At 45.1% G+C, this 12,438-nt stretch overlaps 1 protein-coding gene across 1 annotated transcript in view; it reads right to left on the bottom strand.

The window, feature by feature from the left end:
- The window catches only part of LOC135368686 (GTPase-activating Rap/Ran-GAP domain-like protein 3), a 487,058-nt gene extending 484,677 nt beyond the window's left edge, over positions 1-2,381 (bottom strand). Inside the window, exon 1 of the mRNA XM_064602133.1 lies at positions 2,296-2,381. The gene's annotated coding sequence lies outside the window, so the exon portion shown is untranslated. The remainder of the gene's footprint in view (positions 1-2,295) is intronic.
- Between the last annotated feature and the right edge of the window lie 10,057 nt (positions 2,382-12,438).

Raw genomic sequence — 12,438 nt, 5'->3', positions numbered from 1 at the left:
ATCCATCAAAATCAACAGCCTGATGGGAAGTGGTTGTCCCTTGACGCAAACACTCCACCACATCGATCGTGGGCACTTAAAAGGAATTGACAACAATAAAAAAAAAAAAAAGCGAGAAACTGCATCCCATTTTGTTCAGCTCGCTCGGGATTCAAATTTCTCCGTGACAACGATTAATCACTCTAACGATAAGAGAGAAGGTAAGCTTCCACCGCATGCCAGGTAATCTCATCCCACTTTTACATACTGTTGTTACTCTTTCTCTTTTTTTCTTTTTTTCCGCGTTCGCACCTGCTTCTAAATACTCTGAGAGGACCGGCATTTTTCGTAATGAACTCTCGAGGTTGTTTCGCATCACCACGGAATAGATATTTCGCGACACAGGCGATATAACGATATAAGTCTGAGCAGACCTGTAAAACTTTATGAAAGTTATCGAATCACAGTTACAATTACCAAATCACAATTGTAACTTAATTACAGCTACAGTTACTCTGGAATGTAGTTGAATTACACAGAGTTCCATAATTTTAATACATAACTTACATAACACATTACTCAGTACAAATGGGGACATATTTATTGAAGGCAGAAATGACTAGTCAACTACTACGACTAGAAATCTATAAAACGGCAAGAACAAAAAAGAAAAAAGTGAAAGAAAGAAAACAGGTGACCTGGTGCTTTCGGACTTTCATAATTAAAACCCTGAAATCGCAGCAAAGCAAGACGGACACAGCATATCTATACTCGAAATTATGCTCAACAGAAACATAAAAACATGTCTGAACTGATACTGCAACGGTTGGAACCGGCCTTAAGAAAAACCGTGGACATTGCGAAAACAAATTCACAAATGACATGCATCCCAAATCACATGCAAATTATTCCAAAAGTTGCTCCAATGGAATTACAATTACAGTACACAGTTGATGGCGATGGTGATGTGATAAGTTACAGATACACAGTGTGGAAAGTACTCGTGGAATTAATTAATTAAAGCACATAAGGGTCGTAGTTAATCACTTTACAGGTCTGAGTCAAGGTTATGTCCATCAGACGAGCATAGGAAACGAGTTGTTGCAGTGGTGTGGCCAGAGGGGGGTACGGTGGTTAACCCCCCCCCCCCCCGAAAACGTACCGTTGCCAGTAGCAGTCCCGAGTAGTTTTGGACTAATAAATCAATCAAGCATGTGAACAGTCGCCGTGCGATGCACAGAAGGAATATGATACAGGAACGGGGCCGGTTGGCGCCCAATTCGAAATTATCCCCAGTTAGGTTTTCAGTCCATTTGTAAGAGACACAAACGCTGCTAGTTAGTAAATGCTCCGGGACTAGAACAACTACATGAATGAGGTGATTCATGATTCATGAATGAGGTGGTTCTCATGATCGTTTAAGTATGCCTGAACAAATGAACTCCTGTCAGTTGAGAGTATGCTGATATGTTTGTCTCCTTGTTTTAACCGCCCTTCGTCCCGTCTGAGTGCTGCAGTGTGGCGACATGAGGTGCTTCACCGCAACAATTGCGCTACCATACCTCAGTGCATGTGGGTTAATATACGAGTGGGATGACGAAAGTGATTAGGCATACACACTCGCACACACACACATGGCACACGCAAATGGGATATCACACACGCGGGCGTTTCGTAACAGACGGGGATAGCAGTTCATCCGGTCGGCCACCGGAGATGTAGTGCTGTGAACTCCGGGAACTAAAACAGATGCATACGGAAACTGAAACAGGGACCAAGAAAACATTGCACGCCCGGGATTCGTCCGTGCCTGGATGGTTATCCAGCTGCGTATGCTAAATATGATACGCACTTATTTATAGTTATCCATTATGCGCCAAGAAGGTACCAACAGTGCCGTTTCTCACGCCGTACGGAGTTCAGAAATAGATAAGATACCAGCACACCACCGCGCAACGAAGTGCACGAAGTTAGCGCAAAGTATATGAAGCTGTATGCCTAATTCAGCGTTGCTGCAGCTCTTCCCGAATGCCTATAATACAGTACGACAAGAAATGCGCCTGAATCCTTAATACGTGACACAACGGAATACGCGGGAAAGTTAGAAGTTCAATAAGGACTTTCATAATTACATAAGGAGACTCGCGCGTATGTTCGTGCAGTATACAGAGAGAAGAGATCCAAGGCGGCAGGCGCATATTATTGCAGTCATTTCAGTACGTGCACACGACCAGTCCGAATTCACACAACAGCCTCACGTCATCGTCGCTATGTGTGTTTGTGTGCGTGCGATACATTAACGCCATAAGAACTCACACTTCCAGCTGTATCTTTCCAGTCCGTAAAAGCTGTGCCACGACTGCAGTTGGGACTGTTGTAACGGTTAAAGCCAGCAACTCGTCGATGGCTTCTGAGAACGACAGCCGTATCGCTCTGCGAATACCGGAAGTGAGACTACGCTTCGGTTTATCAACCCTCCTCGGCACTTATCTGCAAGACAGCTATCTCACGCGCAGGCCACACTCTCACCATCGCCTATCTCCCCTCTCCCCCAAGCACCTGGTGCGCTTATCACAGTGACGAGACATTCGGTTACGGTTCACAACGCAGATTACACCAGACGGGTGCAGTATACTACACATCTGTCCAGACGATAGCGTGCGGGCAAACGCAATGCGTTCTGGACTGCATTCAAAGCATACCTCATTGCAAACGTCAGCATATACGTGACCATAAAAATGGCGGCATCCATGATAAGCGGCCGAAGCGTTCGTAAACAACGCGACCAATGTGCCTCTCTTCCTTCGACCACAGTACTGCACTAAAACACGTAGATTTTCGAACGATGCCTCGTGCTCCTAACCACTCCTAAAGATGTGATAGTAACACCGCCGTTAGGACTCACTCAGCCGACGCGATGCACTTATATTTTTTTTATCCCGCGTTAGCGCCGCGAAGCAACTGTTGCTATGAGCTGGGTACAGACGTGGACAGATGGAGAGAGGACAGCAGGAAGGAGTGGTTTTTTTTATGCGTTCTGGACCGACTTCAGCGGGAACTGTGCCGACATTCATCTGGAAAGTCTGCCGGAAAAACCACGGAAAACCTCAGACAGCACAGCCGGTTGTAGAATTCGAACCCACCACACAATAATCATGTCGCGCAAGAAGCACCGTTTAAATTACAATGGCCAGAATCTTTATCTCTCGGTTTTATGCTGATGAAAATACGCCGGCAAGCTCTAGAACGGAACATAAAAAAAGTGATATGTACCTCAAAATGACGCTGACAATGACGTTTGACAGGACAAGATGATGCATTTGCCACAGGCGCGGTTACAAAAATAAATAAATAAATAAATAAAGCCAGATGTAGAGATTTCCCTACATACAAACCACTGAACACCATGAATATAATATCCCCTAAAAGCCACTGCGCCCTTCTGCAACATTCTCATCGTAACGGCACGCTTGAAAACGTGAGCTGAAATCCCTCGAATAAACATAAATCCTACGCGTCGCTATTATAAACGCGCCCGCACAGTTAGCGTCAGAACCAGAGCAGGAATCCTTCTACCGCAGACAGATACTCGCATTGCTCGGCGCTGCAAGGACGAAACAAAAGGTTTTTACAAAGCGTATCTTGCCAGAAAGGCAAGCCAGCTACAACTCGATTTCCAGAGGGCGCGCCCCATCTATCTTTCTTTTTATCTTCCCCTCTACATGTTCCTTCAAATGGTGAAAAACAAACGCTTCCATGGCACGGAGGAATAAAACGAACGTTTGCGCAATGGAATTTGCGAACACATTTCTTTTTCGGGTCTTTTCCGAAGCTGCATTTGGTTGCACGCGCTGTATATTATGATGCGAGCGGAGCAAAAAATGTGGAGCCGAAAAATAAGACTGATTCGAGGCTGCCAAATAGAAACCCTCGTACGCCACGTGAGTATGTGTGGTCGGAATGCTAAACATGTTGAGGGATACTTGCCATTTCTCTTCTTATCTCTTGCCTATTTCGAAAGAGGAATTCTGGAATTCCGCAGGTGCAATACGGCGCTCTGAGAACTGTGTAAGAAGTATTGAAAGCAGAGTATCGAATCGAACCGGAACTAAATCGTTTCACTTCTTTGTTCTTTTTTCTCGGAACTGAACCCATACTTTACCGCAATCATGAAACTGAACATGAACCGGAACTTATGAAAAATACTGCTTCGAACTTGTTCGACAAAAGGTCCTGAGAAGGTCGACGTCCCACGGCTATAGCCCATTGGGACAGGACGTCATGCTCAACTATACAGATGAAGCCGAAGCGGTCTCTTCTGGCCAGGTCAGCACCACATACCTGGTGCGAACGAGAGGGTGCATAAATGTGAAATAAGCGTAGCAAATCAGTGGAGTTGAAGACAGAATGAATGGGTGCGTACAGGCAAATACAGCCTTTAAAAGTTATACGGTGTGATAAGGTTAGCAACTCAAGTTTCTTCACGATGTGCTCGTAATTGTAGTACACTCCAATACTAATATGTCGTTCATAAAGCTTATAGAAATGAAGCGACGTTGAACATATGTTCAATATCGTCAGAAAGAGTCTTGTTTGTACTGTTCCAAGCGAAAGAGGCAAATTCCAGGATGGGGAGCACAACAGCAAAGAATAAGCGAAACAAGCACATTGGTTGGACAAATGACCTTGTGATGCGTGAGATGATACCCAGTTTGCGCTGAACTTATTATACTAGTCATATACCAAGATCTCGAGCAACGGAATATCGTCTTATATGGAGCCCTTCGTTATGGCATGCCACGCGCCATCGTACTCTTCATTCCTCGCCACTCCATGTATAGCCATTCCCGTTTCTGACGGGATTTGGAGAGAGCTCCGAATAAGACAAGTGACTGCGTTAAGTTGCATCCATTGCAACATCGCTGACGTATAGTATAGGCACTGTACCAACCTTGGAAACCACTATAATAAAGTAAAACCCTATGTAAAATAAAAATTAACCATTTTTCCAATTAGCTTTGATATCGGGTGTCGTGAGAGGGAATTTCGATTTGTAATGCCATAACTCCTCCGAAACTCAGCTTCTTTCCGTCATTTCTCCAATCTTTTCACTCGTTGATTTTGAGGGCAACTCTCTGCAATAACACAAAGCCACAGGTATACATATTCTAATGAGACATGATGAGACAGGCACTGGCCTTACGAAGAAATTGTTATAACAAGAGCACACGATCACCATCACTTACATAACCACAGGTGATTCACGCAATAAGCTTAAGACATATTATTAAAACAACACACTAGATACGATAGACATCAGTTAAGACACAATACCGTCTGGAAACAAATCTGTGCAAGAGATATCAATAATGTCCCGTATTGCGATACGTTGTTTTATGGGTTTTGATTTGATATGGAATTGACTGGCGCAAGGACAACGTCTGTTTTTATGGGAAATGGAAGAAAATGTGGTGAACACTATCACTGGTTGAATGCTGTATGTGAGAAAACCCGTGCAGTGAGAAGGGACATGGTTTGCACGAAAATTCGCGCACTAATAGATACAAAGGAAAGCATGCGCTAGATCCTATTACTTTAATTACTAAAAATAATTAAATTATCCTACATGTGCACCACCATCACCGTTAACGCAAATATATTTAGCTTGCGTCTGGTTTCAGTCAGCCTCTGTACCCGATCTCTGATTACACCAAGGGCATCCCAATTACGCGTCCTTATTATTTTTTTCTTCTTTTCTGTTGTTATGGTGTCTCTTTTTTCTTTCATTACTTCCTTTTTTTCCTTTTTCTTTCTTCTTTTCCGTTTTTTTTTGTTCTATTCCTCTTCTTCTTTGGAATAGCAAGCTGGCTTTTTGCCTGGCTGACCTTTCCTTTTCTTTATTTTAGATAAACATATCCCCCCGCCCCCCACAATATCGCGTCGTCTATTTCAACGCTTCCAACCACCACTAGTAACCCTACCACCGTCCACGGAAACAACACGGATCAGGCCGGAGTATTCCCCTGGCAGCTATCGTAGACAACGGGGCTGTTTGCCGTAGTCTCCACGGCGGAAGCTACTACAGCCTCTACCCAGGGAGTTCGCGCAATTAATCTGCACTGAATCAACAGCCAGAAGGCCTTCCTTCCCTTCCTCCGTGTGTACCTAACGCATACGCATTTCACTTCAGTCGTCGAACCTCGACGTCATGGTATATGAAGCGCGTCAGTGTCGTCCCGGGTTGGACTGTTGTCACGTGTTCTGGTCGGTTGACACTAATAGCAATTAGCATCACTTGGTTTTGTGTGATTCTGAAGGAGTAAACAGCTAGATGTTGTGACGGCGACACGTCGTGATCCGATATTAGGCCAGAGAAGTGAATCCAGCTGCATGAGTTGTCCTCTAACAGCGAAGATTTCCTTGATCTAAGTCTGTACCAACAACAGGCCTCTCCAACCTGCTTTGATCACCTGAATCCTCATCTCCATTATCATCTCTCACTATCTATAAATGACACTGGGGCAGCGCCCAGCCCGCTGGCCGGCATCAGCCCCATCTCATCATCATCATCATCTATGTATGTATGTATGTGCGTGCGTGCGCGTGTGCGTGTGCGCGCGCGAACAACGACGCAAATATACAGTGTGGAAAATGTCTTACCGTTTAAAAGATTTTCAAATCGATATTCTGACAAATTGCACGATTTCGGAGTCGCATTCCAAATTGCGAGACTGTATTGTCCGTATGCAGCATTCGCTACGATCACACACACAAACAATATGTCCCCTCGCATCGCATTTCTTTGCCGTTCCACCAATCACAGTTGCGTATCTCCGAAGCATGTCCCCTTCCCCCCAACATCACAACTCAATCAATCAAATGGCAGACGTCAACTACTGAAACTCGTTTCGCAATGCCACTTGCGTTTAGTGTATACGCGAAGCTTACCATCAATTAGCATTACTTTTCACCCTCAGGAGACGAGCTTAAGATTTGAAGAACAATGAGGCGTACAAGACTGCTGGCTATTATCGATTCCGGAGGCAACGATCGTCGAATGAGTGTTTGCTTTTCCACATTTCCATCTCGGAAGTTGGAACACAGCCCGGCCCTTTCTATTCTTCGCCGTCGGTGGACGCCAGTATATATAGCTCCAGATTCCGAGGCGACGGATCGATGAGAGAACAAACGTCACCACTCCTGTTGAATGTGGTCGATCACGTGACTTTAGGATTCTTCCTGCCACCCCCATCGTCTCGGAAGAAAAAAAAAAAGGAGAGGGAAGAAGGGAGCGAGCAATCCTTCCCACAGAAAGCATTACGTAATACCGGAACGGATTTGCTTTATTATCGCTGTGCGTTTCCGCCTGCAAATGAACAAATCCCCGGCATGTCTCAAAAACGTAAACATGTATGCATCTGTGCGTACTGGAGGAAGTTGCCGGCCGCCTCCATTTGGTTTTTGCTGTCTGAACGTGAGTGTAACGCGTAAACATGGAGGGAAGGTGGTTGGCTGGTTGGTTGCCTGGTTGATAGCAAACGCACGTTCTGGGTACGTCAACTAGCATGAGTGCTTTCGTTATCGTAAGCTTAATAAGGCTGTGGAGAGCGTGTAGTTTGCTTGCATAGTTCACTTGAGAAGACTTTTTACGCCGTCGCAGCACGAATTCCGGAACCAGCGAGGGAATCACGGCACTCAGAAGAATATGTGTTGCCGTTCGGCCAGAAACGTCTTTTTACTGCACTCCAGTTTATTCTCTCTCTCTCTCTCTCTCTGTTTCTTCTTTCAACTTTTTGATGCAACTTGGCAGCAACATCAGAATGTTATTAGGACGCTGCTTCCTTCCATTCTTCATTCAACTGTGCCGTTGTTAAAAACGGAAAAGAAAGAAAGAACTTTGCGGACTTTACTGTCTTGTTTCGTTGACAATCCTTCCCGCTGCCAGCGCTAAGTGTTTTTTTCAGGCATAGAGAAGCGTGGGCTCCTTTTCAGCTACTTCTTTTTTTTTTTTTTCCGAAACTCGAGTTCAAGAAAAATGCGTACGACTGCGCTCGGGAGCACCGAAACCATCCTTCGACACACTGCCGCTGTTTACAGCTGTACTTATTATTTACCTCTGTTTCTTTATTCTTCCAGACGAATGTTGACACTGTTCCTTTTGAAGTCGGCCCAGGACGCATATGACCTCTCTGTACACGTCTGTTCGCCGCACATAGTCACAGTTGCTTCGCGGCGCTAACACGGAGCGAAAAAACAAAAAACAAAAAAAACTTCATTACTCATCTTTACATGGTGCTCTATACTGAGATACATATCCTCGAGCTGACTCTTCTCAAGCCGAATCGATCCGCTGCGCCCAGCCTCTCCCGTTGGAGGAGACATACCAGCTTTCCCTAAGGAGACATACCTCATTTACACCGACGCTCACCGCGACGGCGGCATCGCCTCCAATTTTCGTGAATGTCTCGAGCAACATAAGCTGCTCGACTGGTTTTGCTTAATCAATTCAACGTCCAAAGAAAAATAAAATATAAACGAGTGCGTTATCGTTCGCGCCAATCCTTCAGAAAAAAAAAAAGTTATCTCTCGGGGAAACTTATCCTCCAAAAAGGAATCAAGGCCCGCGTGGCTCCTATGGGTAAAAATATCTGCATAATCTAAAACGAGGTTGGGCGTTTTTGACACGGTCGCCTCGCAATTAATTTTCGTCCTCCGTGTGGCGAGAACTTTAATCGGGCAATTAATCAGCGTCTTTCTTTTTTTTTTTCGGAAACAGCGCGAAAAATAGTTCGATAAAATAAAACGGGCGATGAATATAAGAAGCACGTTCGAAATTAATTGTTCCTATCCCCTTGCGTAAACATTCGTCTTTCTTGTTTGGTTTTACGGAGCGTCCTGAACGAGGCTTTAATTACAAACACAGGAAACGACGCGGCCTCGAGTCAAAAGCAAAACTGCGCTACTTGCATATCCCTTCTTTGTTCTAAAAGTGAACGTTTTGTAGTTTTCTCGATGAAGAGATAAGCCCCGCATTCTGACGAGTGTTACGTAATAAGAAAAAAAAAAGTTTGCGTTAACTTTTTGGCGCTGATAATGTGAACATCATCACTTCATAAGCAATCATCGAAGACAGTAACGCGTGGCATGGACCCGCAGGATGACATCGTTATGGATGCAATGCTGGTGAATGCGGCTTCTGCTACACGACGAGGAAGCCCGACTATTATTTGTTGACTTTACGTCGCGAGACCATTATGATTATGAGCGACGCACCAGTGGGCGCTCTGATGATTAATTTTGCCCACCAAAGCTCAGCACAGGCCCACACCTTATTTAACGTCCCCACACATCACCCACACACCACGTCATCGTCCCATTCATGTGTGTGTGTGTGTATGTGTGTGTCCCTCGCGGAAACGTGTCGAGTGTGTCTAAGCAGCTTGTACAACTGATAGGGCACCTCTTAAGTGGACACACCTCTAACTGGTCCACTGGGGGCCCGTGCAATTACTTGTGGCTACAATTTCTGGTGTGTACAAAATACGAGACGAATAGTAGTAGACGGCATACCGTATAAGCTGTGTTAATTGGACGTTGCTACCGCATATTCGCTACTCACTCTCCCTCCCTCCTTCTTTTTTTTTTCTTTTTTTTTCGAGGCGGAGTAACGGTGCCGCTACGACTTACACCCCTGACACGCGGGCACGTTTGAACTCATTTCCACTAGGGGTCCTTTACATCCTTCGCGAAAGGAGTTCGTGCCGGTGTCACACGGCAAAAGGGAACTCCTTTTGGTGTTTCGTTTGAAAAATATACCCAGAGATGTCGCGCTAGATGTTTCCATTAGAACCAGCCTACACGTACGACATAGTAATAGTAAACGTAACAATACGACCAACGGATTCGAAATACGTACTGCAACGCAATATCTGCACGCAGACTTCGGGTACTTGAAAAATGAAAACACGGTCTAGCCTTCGTTCGAGAGTATTGTCGCCGTATCGCCCTTCTTTCGAAGCTACGACGCTACGCCATACGCCTTTACAGATGAAAAGGAGATCGCCGACCTCAGCTTCCCAAGAGGACCGCTTCGTAAAAGGAGATTCTCCTTTCCCGTGTGTCACGCCACGCAACGTCTTTCCGTTAGGTGTCCACTTGTGTAAAGGAGTTCAAACGCGCCCTTGTGTCAGGGGTAATAATCTGGTAGCGGGGAAAAAAAAGCACACAAGCTAAACATTTGGATAGCGCCAGCATTTCTTCTGCCACGGCCATATTCGGGGAGAAGAAAGCCTGATACAGCGAGAGTGAGAGGGAGAAAGAAAAGTAGTAATTTGGTAATAGTAAAAAGCTATAGAAAGCTATCGCTTCACTAATGAACATTCCAATTGGCGACTCGCGTGTTCTACAAACGCGTTTTGGAGTAGCCAGTCCTGACTGGGTCGGGACTAACCTCTCCATATTTCTCTTTCTTATCCAATTCAATCGAATCCAATCCAAAATATATATTCCAATGCTACTCAAGGAAAGATATGAAATGCTTCGCACCGCCAACGAAGTCCCTTGCTCTTGCAGCAGTTTCTTGATTCTTCAGACAAACTACCGCATGCCAGAGAACGTCGTGCAACAAAGACGCACTGGACACAATTTCGACATCCCATCGCGTCCCACTTTCCCGAGTCCGCTACTTTGAAAAGCAAGGGCAACAGAGCGAAAGAAAGAGCATGCGCGCGGGAGATTTTCATCAAAATTCGTAATGAGTATGCTTCATCGCGCATTACGGCGAAAGAGCGATGGCGCGAGATTCCCATTAATGCACACCGGGTTACAAGGAGAGGAAAATCGTTAGCGTGAGAAATCACTTCTAGGAGCATCTGGGAGCAGCGAGAGGTGAGGCCAGAGGAGATGCGATGTAGCACATGATTAGCTCACATTAAGATTCACTGCGGTTCAGGTGCGCGAGATTATGGTAAAATTTGGGCCCCCGAGCAGTTTCCGAATAACCTTCAGGCAAACGAGTTGCGTGTAATACAGAGGCACACGCATGGGCCTGGCATATACAAGATACTCAAAAGCAAGGAAAGTAACAACAACAACAACAGATAAATTAATTATGATGAATGGGGAAATTCGCCACATGAGGCGTGGCCCTCTACCCCAAGGCACAATCGACGGAATGAGATGTGACCTGATGATGAGACGATGAGCGACAAAAGTAACAAACTAGAGTACTATGTACTCAAACTTGAAAGTATTAGAGTACAACACTAAATAGTCATGCAAGTAACTCGTTGCTTTCAAGATACTATGCAGTAACGATTTGTGAAAGAGGACGGCGGTGAAATGCATGCATGGTAAGTGTCATAGCGCCCAACAAAAACACACCAAGTTCATCTCTTCCTCGACCTCCCTGTGCCCCGAAAAAAAAATGATAATGAATGCAAAGAAGCATCTTAGGAGCAACTTAAGAAATCAGTAAAAGTTAGTCGCAACAACTATTTAAATTAAGATACAAAATACTGACTTCTAAAAGTAGTTGTACGATACCAAGCTACAATAAAGTTTTTAAGATACAGTAACTGGAGCGGCGTTATACGTATACAAGCCTGGAATGAATATATCATTTCGAAGCTCAACAAGCATGGATGTTCCGCGATGAAGCTATTTGTTCGCCTGCTCTACAAAACTAACATCAGCCCCAATGCGACAGTCAATTAAGTGAAAGATACCCGCCGACTTTGACGCGTCCCTGTTGTCTGCACTTAACGTAGCCCTCATTGGAGAGTCGCGTATGATGGCTCCAGAGGAGACATGCACTAGAATTTTCAATCGCCACACTATCTTTCAGAATGGTCGAAAGCTCGTAAATAATCTCCTCGAGGAAAGCATTTGCATCCAACTTGCCGGGGCCGTAAATCGTGTCTGTTTTTTTTTCTGTCCCTATGATTACTTGGCAGAGTACTGACTAAATTGATGCACTTCGACCTTTGTCAATAACACTTCAACAGTGTTGCGCGCGATATCCCAGCTCGACGCAGCAGTGAGTAAGTGGCCGTGTATTGAGACAACGCATGAGCATTGCCTGGGAGTCTTAAGCAATGTTTTTGCACATTTAGGGAGACTGGTATAGAGCAAGACGGTTCGGCATTACTCGTAGAAGTGAGGAGCTGAATCACGTTATGCGTGGGAGATGCCCAGCTGATAGACGCACACGCCGTGATACACGTAACAAATGCGCTGTTAGTGAAAGAATCCAGAGTAGTATTTCTCCCTGGTTTTCTTTTAAATAATCAATCAATCAATCCAGAGTAGTATTCAGAGCTGTGGGACGGCAACCATCCTCGGCCCTTGGTCTACACAGATCGACCATCGCCAAGCTCTTGAGTACTTCCAGATTTTTCTCCGGGACACCGGTCTCCTGTCTACCCTACGATGTGCCTGCGTACGTGTGTGCTGTGAGTG

The sequence above is a fragment of the Ornithodoros turicata genome, chromosome 9 (genome assembly GCF_037126465.1).
Source record: "Ornithodoros turicata isolate Travis chromosome 9, ASM3712646v1, whole genome shotgun sequence".
Classification (NCBI taxonomy): domain Eukaryota; kingdom Metazoa; phylum Arthropoda; class Arachnida; order Ixodida; family Argasidae; genus Ornithodoros; species Ornithodoros turicata.
Note: the sequence above shows the minus strand (reverse complement) of the source record. Positions and strands in the feature narration are given on the sequence as shown.